At 50.4% G+C, this 12,520-nt stretch overlaps 1 protein-coding gene across 1 annotated transcript in view; it reads left to right on the top strand.

Annotated features, from left to right (window-relative positions):
* Positions 1 to 593: 593 nt before the first annotated feature.
* Dchs1 (dachsous cadherin-related 1) overlaps positions 594 to 12,520 on the top strand; it is a 34,704-nt gene continuing 22,777 nt past the window's right edge. The window contains exon 1 of the mRNA XM_048359441.1: positions 594 to 811. The gene's annotated coding sequence lies outside the window, so the exon portion shown is untranslated. The remainder of the gene's footprint in view (positions 812 to 12,520) is intronic.

The following is a 12,520-nucleotide window of genomic DNA, read 5'->3' as shown; positions in this document are numbered from 1 at the left end:
GAGAGAGAGAGAGAGAGAGAGAGAGAGAGAGAGAGAGAGAGAGAGAGAGAGAGAGAGAGAGAGAGAGAGAGAGAGATGGGGGGGGCCGGGGCGAAGAGGTGAGAAGCTGCCCCGGGAGGGGCGAGGGCGGTGCAGGTGAGGAGGGAGCGGGGCGCGTGGGGGCGCAGGGCCTCGAGGGAGGCGAAGAAAGGGCCGCGGGGACCCGGGACTGGACGCGGAGAAGCCGGCGCGCCGCAGGAAATGGAGACGGGGGCCGAGAGGATGTAGCGGACCGGACGGGAGGAGAGGACCGGGAGCAGGGACGGGAGGAGGCCGGGTTGCCGGGGCGGGCGAGGGGCCGGCGCGGCGCTGGGGCCGGATCCGGCGCCCGAGGACGGGGCCGGGAAGTCCAGGGGCGGAGGGAGGGCGGTGGGGGGGCGGTGGGGGGGCCCGCGGTGGGGGCGGGGGCTCGGCGGGCGGAGGGGCGGGGGCTCGGGTTACCGCGCGCGGAGGGCGGAGGAGCGGAGGGGAGCGGAGGGGGGCGGAGGGGAGGGGGCGCGGGGCCGCGGCGGCGAGCCTCGCATCCTCCGCGGGGCGGCTGTGGAGGAGGCGGCGCCCCTGCGGCGGCGGCGGACGGACGGACCGATCGACGGCCCAGGGCGCGCAGACCGACGGCCGACTGCCCGGAGCGGGATCGCGAGCCGGAGACAGCGACGGCGGACGATGCGCGGCCGCGGGCCCAGCGCGGGCGGACGCTGCCCGGGGGGCTGACCGCAGCCGGACGGCGTCCCAGCCCCGGGTGGAGGCAGCCCGCGCCGGCCGGCCGGCGGAGGTCAGTGCCCGCAGCCTCCCGGCCCCGTCCCGTCCCGCCGCGCCCGCCCGCCCGCCCGCCCGCCGGGTCCGCCGTCCTCCCCGGGCTGCGGCGGCGGCGGCGGCGGCGGAGCCGGGGGCTTTGTTCTGAGCCGGAGACAATGGGGGAGGGGGGGGGACCTGGGCCTGCGGGACGAGGGCGAGCGTGAACATGAACGTGGGGGGCAGGGCCTGGGGGTCTTTGTGTGCGTGTGTCATCGAGTCCGGGTGTGGGGCTGCGTGTGCGTGCGTGTGCCCGGAGTGCGGGTGCCCGCCGGGGCTGTTGTGTGTGAGTGCATCGTCTGAGTGTGAGTCAGTGCGTGTGTCCCCCCCCCAGCCCCCAGGGGTTGTGTGCCCGCGTGTGTCTGGCCGCGTGTGCCCGTGCGTGTCACTCGGAGGGGGTGTGGGTCGGCGTGAGTGTGCGTGCGACCGTAGTGAGCAAGCTCCTGGGAGGGTGAGTGTGTTTGTGTGCGTGTGTGATTTGCCCCGGCTTTGTGGGAACCATGTGTCAGAATGTGGAGATGGGTGTGTGACAGAGACAAACTGAGACAAAGAAACTGAGGGGGCTTGTGGGGGGGGGGGGAGAAATAAAGAGAAACAGGAGAGAGAGACAGCACGAGCCCCAAGCGGAGGAGGTGGGTCACCCAGACCCGCGTTCCAGAGCGGAACCAGGTTGCCAGCCCGAGCCACCGAGAGTCTCATGCCCAAGATGCTGAGGTCAGAATCCTGTGCAGGGGACAGAAGGAGGTCACTGCAGGCCTGGGTCCCACGTGGAGGGGGTGGGGAGAGGGAGGTGTGGAAGCACAATGAACTCAGTGTGGCATGGGCTGGGCCGGCAGCCACAGGGTCATAGGCCAGAAAAATATTGTCGCTAATGTCAACTATTGAAATAACCACAGGGGACACAATCATAGCCCTACTCAACCCACAGGGGACACAGTCCCAGGCAATATACATTCTCAAGAGAAACTCTCACAGCCCCCCAAACATGCCTAAGAAGCACTACCAGAAACTATATGCATCCACGGTAGACATATGTCAGGTCAAACATACACCTATGCAAGCAGCTCTTGGGACAGCACACATCCCCAGCAGAAATGTGACAGACACATTCCTGAAGGCTCATCATCACAGCCAACAGTTACCATGGGAGGCACTGTTAATGCCAACACCTCTCAAGACAATATCCATCTGTAGGGCGTACTGTCAACCTGTATAACATATACTGTTAGCGAGCAGCACAGGTATATCTCTTTGTCGGGTATATACACTTCATACACAGCAGGTGTCCCAGAAGTCTAGCACTAACAGAAGGCTGTGTTGCAGTTTCCTTTAACATACACAGTTGGGGGGGGGGGGAGTGGAGAGATTGAACCCAAGAAGTTGCTACCATACACAGCTGTGTGTGTGTGTGTGTGTGTGTGTGTGTGTGTGTGTGTATTTTGCTGGGGATTGAACTCAAGACTTTGCAAATGCTAGGCAAGTTCTCCATCGCTGTGCTCCATTCCCCAGCCCTCCTCACAGCCATTTGTACCACCCATAGAAGATGATCATGGGTGATACTTACAAAGGGAGAGTTGTCCCAACTGTGAAAGAAACTGCAAAACGCCCACACCGTTATTTCCCATTCATATGCCGCCAAGCTCCACCCTCTTTCCTGAACACTTTGGAACCTGGCTTCCTCTCACCTCCCATGCTGCTTTGCCCTGGTCGAATGTCTCTCTGATGCCAACCTCATAGTTTCTCAGTTTCTAAAGTTCTAATTCCCTTCTTTCCTCCCAGGATCACTCCATGGCACTTTGCAATCTCTGAAATTCTAGACTCTTGTCTTCTGTTATCTGCCCATTCTTCCTAATGACTTTCCAGCTTTCAAATGCCCTCCTAGTACATTCTTAAATTAATGACCATTTGCCCTTGACCTTTTTTTTTTCTTCTAATCCACTCCTTCCACGATCCATACTTTCCCTTCCAGCTCATAAAGTAAAAGCCATTCCTTTAACCACTCTTTGGTCATTGTGTCATTGTCCTTAAGCCTTCCTACTCTGCAGATGCTCAACCCTAGTGAGAGTTTCTCAACCACACTAAGTGACACCTCTATAAACAATTCCTTCTCTCAATTCCCCCCCAACTCAGTCTTCTGTAAATAAAAACAGAGATGATTTTTTTCCTATTTGCTTCACATGCTATTGCATATCCCTCACCCATTGTTTTCAGTTGCTTGATTAGTCCACTGGTTTATTTATTCAGTAAACAACACAACATCTACTTGGCTAGGTATTGAGGAGTGGGCATTTTAGGAATAAACAAAATAGGCATTATCCTTGCTCTTGTGGAGTTTACATGCTGTGGGGTGAGTCATAACGTGGTAGCACACAGCAGGGAAACAAGCCAGTGCAGGAAGGTCAAAAGAGGCTTTCTGGAGAACGTGGCATTTAAGCTTAAACTTTTGAGGGACATAGGGAGTCAGCCAAATGAAGGAGAGGTGTACTAAGTGGAGGATAGTCCAAGTAGTATATGAAAGCTGTGTACAGGAAAATACCACATCCTAGGGACAGCAAGTGTGGCATGCACAACAGGAGATCAGAAGACAGAGGAGAGGCATCGGGGAGGTAGAAAGAAATTTAGATCACGTGGAGTCTCTCAAACCATATAAAAGTTCATTTCAGCCAAGAATAATGGAAAGTTATCAAAGCATTCAGAGCTGTGGAGTGATATAACAAGCTTTGTTTTAGAAATGCCACTCTAACGGGCTTATGAAAACTGAAGGAGGAGCCAAAGCAGGAAGAGGACCATGGGCGGCTAGTGGAACTTAGGAAAGGGTAAGGCTGGCCTGCCACTGAAGATGGGAGAAAGGAGAAAGTGAATGCTGGTGCACTTAAAGAATGGAGTTCCTTAGACTGACAAAAATGGATATAGGTGTTGGAGGAAAGGGAGGAATTAAGAATAGAAAACTGGGTCTACTTACTCTCTAAAGAAATTGAGGTCATCCGATTTGAATGCCCTCAGCTTTCTGTCTTCTCACTCCAGTCCTACCTGTGTCTTCTGGAGTCTTTTAGCTTTCCTTCTCAAAGTAATGAATTGACACCTCTTCCATATAAGGCCAATCCTCTACCTGTGCTGTGGATCCCATCTCCTCCCTCCTCCTCATTGGGGATATCACTACTCCTTGTCTTTCCCATGCCTCCTTTTACCCTCCCTCCCATTCCTCTTGGGAGCACATCAAGATCCTCGGGTCTCCTGTCCTTTAACTCTGCATATGCTTTTAACGAGGAGGCTTTCTTCTCTACCACATTTTCTGTTCCCACATCTCATTTACTTCTGCCCCTCCAGTGTAACTGTTCTGTCTGAGAAAAAGTGACCTCTCTCCTGACAAAGCAAAGGGGTTTTCAAACAATCAGAAGACCCTCAACTGCTTGATTCCGTAGCAGGAGTTGACATTGCTGAGCTTTCATTTCTATTTGAACTGTTCCTGATTTGGGCTTCTGAGCCATTGTTGTATTCAATTAACATATAATGCGCACCACTGTGGCAGCCACACTGCTAAGCCATGGGAACCTAGTGTTGGAAGTCACTGTTCCCCCTCCCCCTCCAGGAGTTAACAGTTTAGTGGGGGAAGACAAGCACATGATCAGATAACTTCAGTGTGAAAGGATCTCTGTATCTTTCTTCCAGAACTCCTCCTGACTATTCTCTGTCAACTTGCTTTTGATGGATCGTTTGCATGGCCCCTAAATGTCATTCCTTGCGGTTTGGGTTTAGAACTTCCTTTCCTCCTATGTATACACTGCTGGTAATCCATCTCCTTCATTTCCAGGGTTTTGATTGTCATCTTCATATTTTACCCCCTCTCCAGCAATCTAAGGTCTCATCCTGTGCTCACTATCACCTCTGTGGTTGCCCTTACCTTACCATCTTTTCATTTGGATGTTTGCAACTGCTCTCTCTCTCTCTCTCTCTCTCTCTCTCTCTCTCTCTCTCTCTCTCTCTCTCTCTCATGCCAGTCCTAGGGCTTGCACTCAGGGCTTAGGTGCTATCCCTGAGCTCTTTTTGCTCAAGGCTAGCTGTAGCTCCATCAGGCTTTTTAGGGGTTAGTTAGAGATAAGGGTTACAAGGGCTTTCCTGCTTGGTCTGGCTTCAAACTGTCATCCTCAGATCTCAGCCTCCCGAGGCCTCTAAGATTATACGCATGAGACACCAAGGCCTCCATTTTTGCTCAAGGCTAGTGCTTTGCCATCTTGAGCCACAACTTCACTTCTTATTTTTACTCATCCTTCTTGGTGCAGCAGGAGAGGCTTTCATAAAGTGGAAATCCATCCACATTATGTTTTTTAGTGTTTTCCATTTTCTTTCAATGAAATCTCTACTTTTTGAGGATGAGGTGTGATACTGGGATTTGAGCTTAAGAGTTTTGAGCTTGTTAGGCAGGCGCTCTACTGCTTGAACCATGCCATCTACTTGGGAGACTCCTACTACTGCTTCCCACCTTAGCAGAGATGACGGGGATGCACCACCACACCAAGCGTTTTCTGTTGAAATAAGGGTTTCACAAACTCGTGTGTGTGTGTGTGTGTGTGTGTGTGTGTGTGCAAATTGACCTGGACCTACAGTCCTCCTGACCTCTGCTCCTAAGTAGCTAAGATTACATGAATGAGCCATGGACACCTGGCAAAATCTCGACTTTTTAATGAGGCTTATAGGAACATTATCTGACTCCCCTAGATTCCCCGGCCTTATTGCCTGTCCTATTTCCTTAGCTCCTCCACACACTGAGTTGTTGCTGTATTGAATTTCATGTAGTTCCTCCAAAGACAGTGCATTGTCCCATGCTTCTTGGCCCTTTGCATATACTTGCTTGTCTGCCTGAAAGACCTTTCACTTTCTTCTCTCCTGGCCAATTCCTTGTCCGATCTAACCACAAACTCTAGCTCTTCTTGCTTTGCTACGGTCATTGCCTCATCCCTGTTCTGTCTCCCCAATACATCTTCTGTTTCCCTCTTGATGGAAAGGTTGCACATTATTCATCTTTGTGACCCAGGGTTCCACATGTATGCTTGGCAAAGAACAATGATTGGATGCAAGAGTACATCCATCGCTCTCGTTCAACCTTCAGAAGATCCTTCTCAGCTGCCCACGTGATTGAGGAACTTTCAGACAAATTACTTACCCCCGGAAACATTTCTACTCCTCTGCCCATATAGCTTATCCTTCCTCATTGCATGCTTTCCCCTCCCTTCTCCTTCCCCAAGTTTCTCTTTTCCTAGATCTTCTTCCTCACCCATCTCTGTACTTCATTTTACATTCATTTAGTTAACAGATATTTAAGAAGCACTGGAAGTTTGCAGGCCCACTTTCTTTGGGCCAAGTAACTGTTAGAATTGTCAGAAGATACAAAAGGTGTGTTTCCTCATCAGGCTACTTAAATGCTTTACCATCTCCTCTACTCTGCCAGACCTCTTCTCTGAGATGCTTTAAGCTGTTCTCTTCTCTAGTGTCTCATCCATTCACCCCAGTCCCAACTTCTGACTGTCTGGCTCCTGCTCCTTTCCATGTTAGGTTCCCTGATTCTTGTGTCCTACTCCTCTTGCTTCCTTTGTCTATCAATCAGTGCTAGCAAAAGCAAGCTTGGGCTTTTTCCTCTCTGAGGTGCTGGTACTTGTTTGTGGTGTTGGATCCCAGATCCTTAACAGCTTTCTGCTGCCTCCTCTTCCTTCTGCCCTTATGGTCCGTATTCCCTGGGCAATGCTCTGAGTATAGGGCATTTTTCCACTGTGACTGGCAAGAGGATACCTCCTCTGGGTAGTTCGATGTGGAGCCTGCAAACCTGGGTCAGGACATTCCACTCTGCCCAGCACTGGAATGCACTTGTTTGTATTTCTCTTTCTAAGCTGCTGCATGGAAGGAGCTTATTATCTCTTAGAGTGTAGAACCTGGCTCCCATTTGACTAGTGAGAAAGGAAGAAAAGGAGGAGGAAAGGGAAGAAAAGAGAAGAACTAGCTATAGCTACGCTTCACACCTTTAGCTACACATCATCTGTGACCTGTGTGACTTAACTTTTCTGTGTTTCCTTTCCTCAAGTGAAAACAGGGGTAACAGTGCCTTCTTAACAAAGCTGTTTTGCTTGGCATCAGTGGCTCATGCCTATAATCCTAGTTACTGAGATCAATGGATGGAGGTTTGCAGCCAGCCCAAGCAGAAAAGTCCTTGGAACTCTTATTTCCAATAAATCTCTGAAATGCTTGACAAGAGGCATGGCTCAAGTGGTAGAGCACCACCACCTATGAGCAAGCAAGCTAGAGGACAGTGTAGGCCCTATACCAGCACAAAAGGAGGGGGGGAGGGAGGGAGGGAGGGAGGAAGGGAGGGAAGGAAGGAAGGAAGAAAGGAAGGAAGCAAGCAAGCAAGCAAACAAGGTATTTGGGAGAATTCAGAAAGAAAATTAAGTGTTCAATGATTAACTTAGTTAATTTCTCTGAGTGTGTGTATGTGCGTGTGCATGTGTGTGTGTGTGTGTGTGTGTGTGTGTGATTCTGAGGCTTGAACTTGGGATCTTGTGAGTTAATTTTCCCTCTATTATCTTAATTCTTGTACTGTGTTCCCCTGCCCCAAAATCTACCTCTTCCTCTTGTCACTTCTTGATGTCCTTGTGTTGCTATGTCTCCAACTTTCTTGCCATCTCTGGCTTCACTGGCCTCCTCTGCAACTGATTGTGTGTGTCCAGCTTTGGGGCCACTCTTTTGCTGCCCATCAACCTTTCCTCACTTTAGTCCCTCACTGTGCACTTATCTCTGCCAGGTCTTCCTGCCTGTGAACACTTGATTTGTCTGAATCACTGTCCTATTTCTAGTGCTGAGTATAGTGATTGAATACATCTATCCATGAATCACTTCACGTGCGTACCCTGAGTCCTTTCTTTTCTTCCTCGTCACCCTCCTCCCCCCCCCCCCTTGGATTCTTCAAGCCTCTAGCACATCGTCCATGTCCTTTCCCCTCTATCATCACGTACTCACTTGCCCCTCTACCTGGATTGAAATGGCCTCACTACTGATCTACAACTCCAACTCACTCTGTGCACACTGCCAGACTTATTTTCCTGAATTGAGACGTTGGTCATTGTCCCTCCCTGTTCTGTTGGCAGGCCAGCTCTCTGACCCTTTATCTGGGCGTACCAAGTCCTTCCTCCACCAGTCAAACAATGTGTCCTGACAAAAAGCACTAGATTTGGAGTCTATCGGATCTTTATTCTGTCTCTCTGCTCCCTTTTCTGGGCCTCAGATTCCTCATCTGTGAAAAAGCACTTTCCCCAGGATATTGTATGTGTCACACAATAGTAGCAGCTAACATTTATTGATCCTTCTGCCCATGCCAGACATGTGCTAAGTAGTTCATAACATTATTTCCTTTAACTCGCCTATCAACCATTTAGTGTAGGCACTTTAACCTGAATACTACAGAAGAGGAAATAGAAGCCTAGAAAGATTGAATAGTTTTTCAAGTGGCCAAATCAGTGTTTGAACTGTAGTCTGACAGCAGAGTGTCTCTTCTTAGCCACTGTAATAATAATAGCCCATGCTTCCATCCTTAAAAAGTTTACTAAATTCCAGATACTGTTCCAGATACTGCTGAATATAGCAGAGTGGGTATTAATATCATGCCTATTTTATAAATGAGAAAATTGAAGCACTGAGAAAATTAAATGGCTTGTCCAAGGTCACACAGCTAGTAAGTAAAGCTAGGAATCAAATCCAGGTGGTTTGGCCCAGGAGTCCCTGTCTTAATCACTTTCCTGTCCTGCCTCCCTGTGACATATTGTTACTGTCGGCAATACACCAATCATGTATTGATGGATGAATTTGTGCTGAGTCGAATCTAGCCTATGTGTAGTCATGAGTCACTACATTTCTCGCTCATTCTCCACTGGAGAAACCATTCTCCTGACACGAATTTCTCCACCATGACCACCTTGTTGCTGCATTCAGTGTCCACTGCTCAGCCTCTGTCTTCTGTGAACTCTCAGCAGCACTGGAAAACATCCATTGTTCCCCCTTTTAAAAAGTTTTCACTTGTTGGGGATATGGCCTAGTGGCAAAGAGTGCTTGTCTCGTATTCATGAGGCCCTGGGTTCAATTCCCCAGCACCATGTATACAGAAAACGGCCAGAAGTGGCGCTGTGGCTCAAGTGGCAGAGTGCTAGCCTTGAGCAAAAAGAAGCCAGGGACAGTGCTCAGGCCCTGAGTCCAAGGCCCAGGACTGGCAAAAAAAAAAAAAAAAAAAAGTTGTGAAGTCACCTCTGAGAAGAATTAAAGAGGGCTGGGTATATGGCCTAGTGGCAAGAGAAGAATTAAAGGTCTCCTCAGATTCCCCTTTTTATGTCACCATTTCCAGCATGCTCAACTACACTCTCTTCTCACTCTACACATCTGGTCTGATGGAGGTCTCCAAAACCATGGCTTTCAGTGACCTCGAGTGTGCTTGGTCCAAATCCACATATCCAAACCAGTCCTCTCTCCTAAACTCTGGGCTTCCATCTATGCCTGTGACATCTCCATGTAAGGATCCCAACAGGGCACCCCCAAAATTGGCTTCTCCTTTGCAGTATCCTAATGGGCTTGCTGTGAACTGCAGAAGATGGTCTAGAGGCTGGAGTTCCTCCACTCTTTCACACTTCCTGAAGAGTCCGTGGCCACGTCCTGTGCACTTCACCTCCTCCCATCTTTTGTACTCGTGTCTTCTCAGTCTCGCTGCTGCTAAGCTGGACTCTTACAGATGACTAACACCTGGTACTCCCTGCAGGTTCTCACCCTTCCTTGGGCCTCCTCCATCCTGCTTTCCATCTTCCCTGTGGCTTTCCTGCAATTTCTTCCTCTCCATCTTGCCGCTTGTCTCTAAACCTCAGGCAGCATGGAGTGCATAGTCTTAAGATCAAATTAAGGCGGCTTTAACTCAGGGAAATTGTTTCACTCTGAGCCTCAATTTCCTCACTGGAAAATGGAAGCCGGGATTCCTTCCTCATAGGGTTGTTATGATGATTAAATGAGATACTGTCTGTGAGTTGCCTGGCAAAGGGCCCAGCACACCATAAAACTCAGAAAATAGAGCCTTTATTTTTTTCTTTTCCTCCTCACATCTGTCCTCAACCTCTTCCTGGAGTACCTCCTGGGAATGCATCCTTGGGAGAGACAGCCAGGCCTTGGCACTTCCCTGGCTACTGTCCCATGGGGTTGCCCCAGGGATAGCCAAGAGAGCTAGTTCTTCAACCCTCCTCCTTTTCTCTCCCCTCCCCATCCTCCAGCTCTGGCTCCTGCTCCTCCTCTTCCCAACCTCCCTGGGTCTGGCTGTTCTGTCTCCACTCACTCTTTCCCCTGCTTTACATACTCACTCCCCTTTAATTTTGCTCCCTGCCATCCTCCCACCAGAACTCTCGCTTCTCTTTCTCTCTCTCTGTCTCTTAAAATGCCTAACCTTGTATCTTTACCTCTCTTTACACACTGAGGCTAGCCTCTTCCTCCTCTTACAGCCCCTGTGCCTTCTGTAGCCCCCCTCCTCAGCCTTGTTGTCTTTCTGGTCCTGCCCCTCACTGGCCCTGGGACAGGAAGTTGAGGGAGGAGACCTAGGCGGTGCCAGCTCCCCTAGCCTGCTTCCCCTTCTGTACCTCTCCTAGGCCACTCCTATACTTCCTCCCGGAGAGCACCCCATTTCCCTTGTGTCCCCCTGTGTCCTCCCCCTCCCCAGCCCACCTCTCTTTCCTCTTTTGTGTTTCCCACTGTTCCCAGGTATCACAGACACACAGGCTGGGGACGGGAGGGGGGGCTCTGCTAACGAAGGAGTGGGGAATTGACATCACGTTTCAGGCCCCAATGAACAGTCTTGCCCCTCCCCCTCCTAATGAGAACCAGCTGTGGTTCCAGAGGCCCAGATGTGGGGATATGGGGGGAAGAGCAGGCTGGAAGCAGAGGACCAAGTAACAGGGCTGAGGACAGAGCAAGAGCGTGTAGCAGAACTTGTTGGGAAAAGAGATGTGACAAAGGTGGGAGCTGGGCAGGAGGCAAACAGATTGAGGAAAAGAGAGAGGACCTGAACAGGGCTCGCTGGCCAGCACGGAGAGCAGATGAGACAGAGCTGAATAGGAAAGAGAACTTGGAGGAGGAGCAAATCTTAGGGAACAGGCAGGGAGAAACACCAAACAGATGGGAGAGATGGTCCTGAGAAGAGGCTGGAGAGGGGATGAGACAGTCTCCGGAGAGAGTCTGGAGTTCCAGTTTGGAACTGGAAGCCGCAGAGCAGGAAGTGATGAGGCATAGTCCAGACAGAGGCCCTAGGGACCTGGAGGTCACAGCTGCAGCCGCAGGGCTGACCACGAGTGCCCCGGCAGCATGTGTGAGAGCACGCCTGCTTGTGGGTGGGTCTGCAAGTGTGTGCGCGCGTGCCTGCCTTGTCCACATATGTAGCAGTGGCTTCTCTGGGTGTGGGAGGATGTGGGAGGGACCTGTGCCTGTGTATATGTGTGTGAAGCCGGTGTCAAAGGGTGTGTATCTTTCCATGAGGAAATGGGTGTGTGGGGGGGAGTGTGTGTGTAGTTCTGTGTGAGTGAGTGACTATGCCATCTGTGAAAACAGTGCAAGTGAGGAGAGGTGTTTGTTTGTATGGATACTGGTTTTATATGTGTTACAGTAAGCGTTCTCTCTCTCTCTCTCTCTCTCTCTCTCTCTCTCTCTCGTGTGTGTGTGTGTGTGTGTGTGTGTGTGTGTGTGTGTGGAGTGTGCCTATCTGCATGTGTGTCTGACTGAAAATACATCTGTGAGTTTCAAATGTGTGGGGCTGGGTGTAGGACTCCCTTTGTGAGTGTGAGCCTTTATGTGCCCACAGAGAGAGTACCCCAGTGCCCTTGGGGGATTTTGCAGTGGTGGGACTCCGGTTGAGTAACGGGGAAAACTATGAAGCTCTATGGCTTGAGGGCAGGGGCTGCTTTCATACCGGGCATCGGCCTGGGCCTGAATGCTTCCTCTTTAAGGCTGATCGTTCCCTTGAGCTTTTATCTCATACTACTAATGTATCTTTTCATTCTGAAAATGTATTGATCATGCACCATGCTCCATACTACACATGAAGGTGAATAAGGCCCAGACTTATCCCTTCAAACACTAATTGTCTGGGAGGGAGATAGATCATTTTGATGCAAATGTGATAAGTACATTGACCTTACCTTGTTAACCTTCTCTCCTCCTAAACCACAATTGTTCTCTCCACTGACAGATTAAGTGAATGGGATCAACCTCAACCCTCAGCCGACCTACCTACCTCTCTCCCCTATTTCTATTGCTATGGCACATCCGAGTCATCCCCCAAACCCTGTCATTCCTTGAACTCTTACAGTTACTTCCTCACTGTTCTATCTGTAAGCCCGTTTCTTATTGGCAGCGACAGTGGTCCTCACAAAATGTATGCTATAACCTGACACTTCTTCAGATGCTCTGATGGCTTCCATTTGCGCTTAGGGTAATGTCAGATCTTCAGTACACTTGTGTGGCTCAGTTTATAGTCTGTTCCTAGCACTACACCTCACGTGCAGCGCTCCCAACCCACCCCAGGCACTCACAGGCTCTCTTTGAGAATGGCCTCTAGGCCCTTTCGAATTCTGATCACTCTTCCAGAGTTAGTCTTCCCTACACCTCCCATGTCTTGGCATATTTGCCT

Source organism: Perognathus longimembris, chromosome 13 (assembly GCF_023159225.1).
Source record: "Perognathus longimembris pacificus isolate PPM17 chromosome 13, ASM2315922v1, whole genome shotgun sequence".
Taxonomy (NCBI): Eukaryota; Metazoa; Chordata; class Mammalia; order Rodentia; family Heteromyidae; genus Perognathus; species Perognathus longimembris.
The sequence above is the reverse complement of the archived record's forward strand: the minus strand, read 5'-3'. Positions and strand labels throughout refer to the sequence as shown.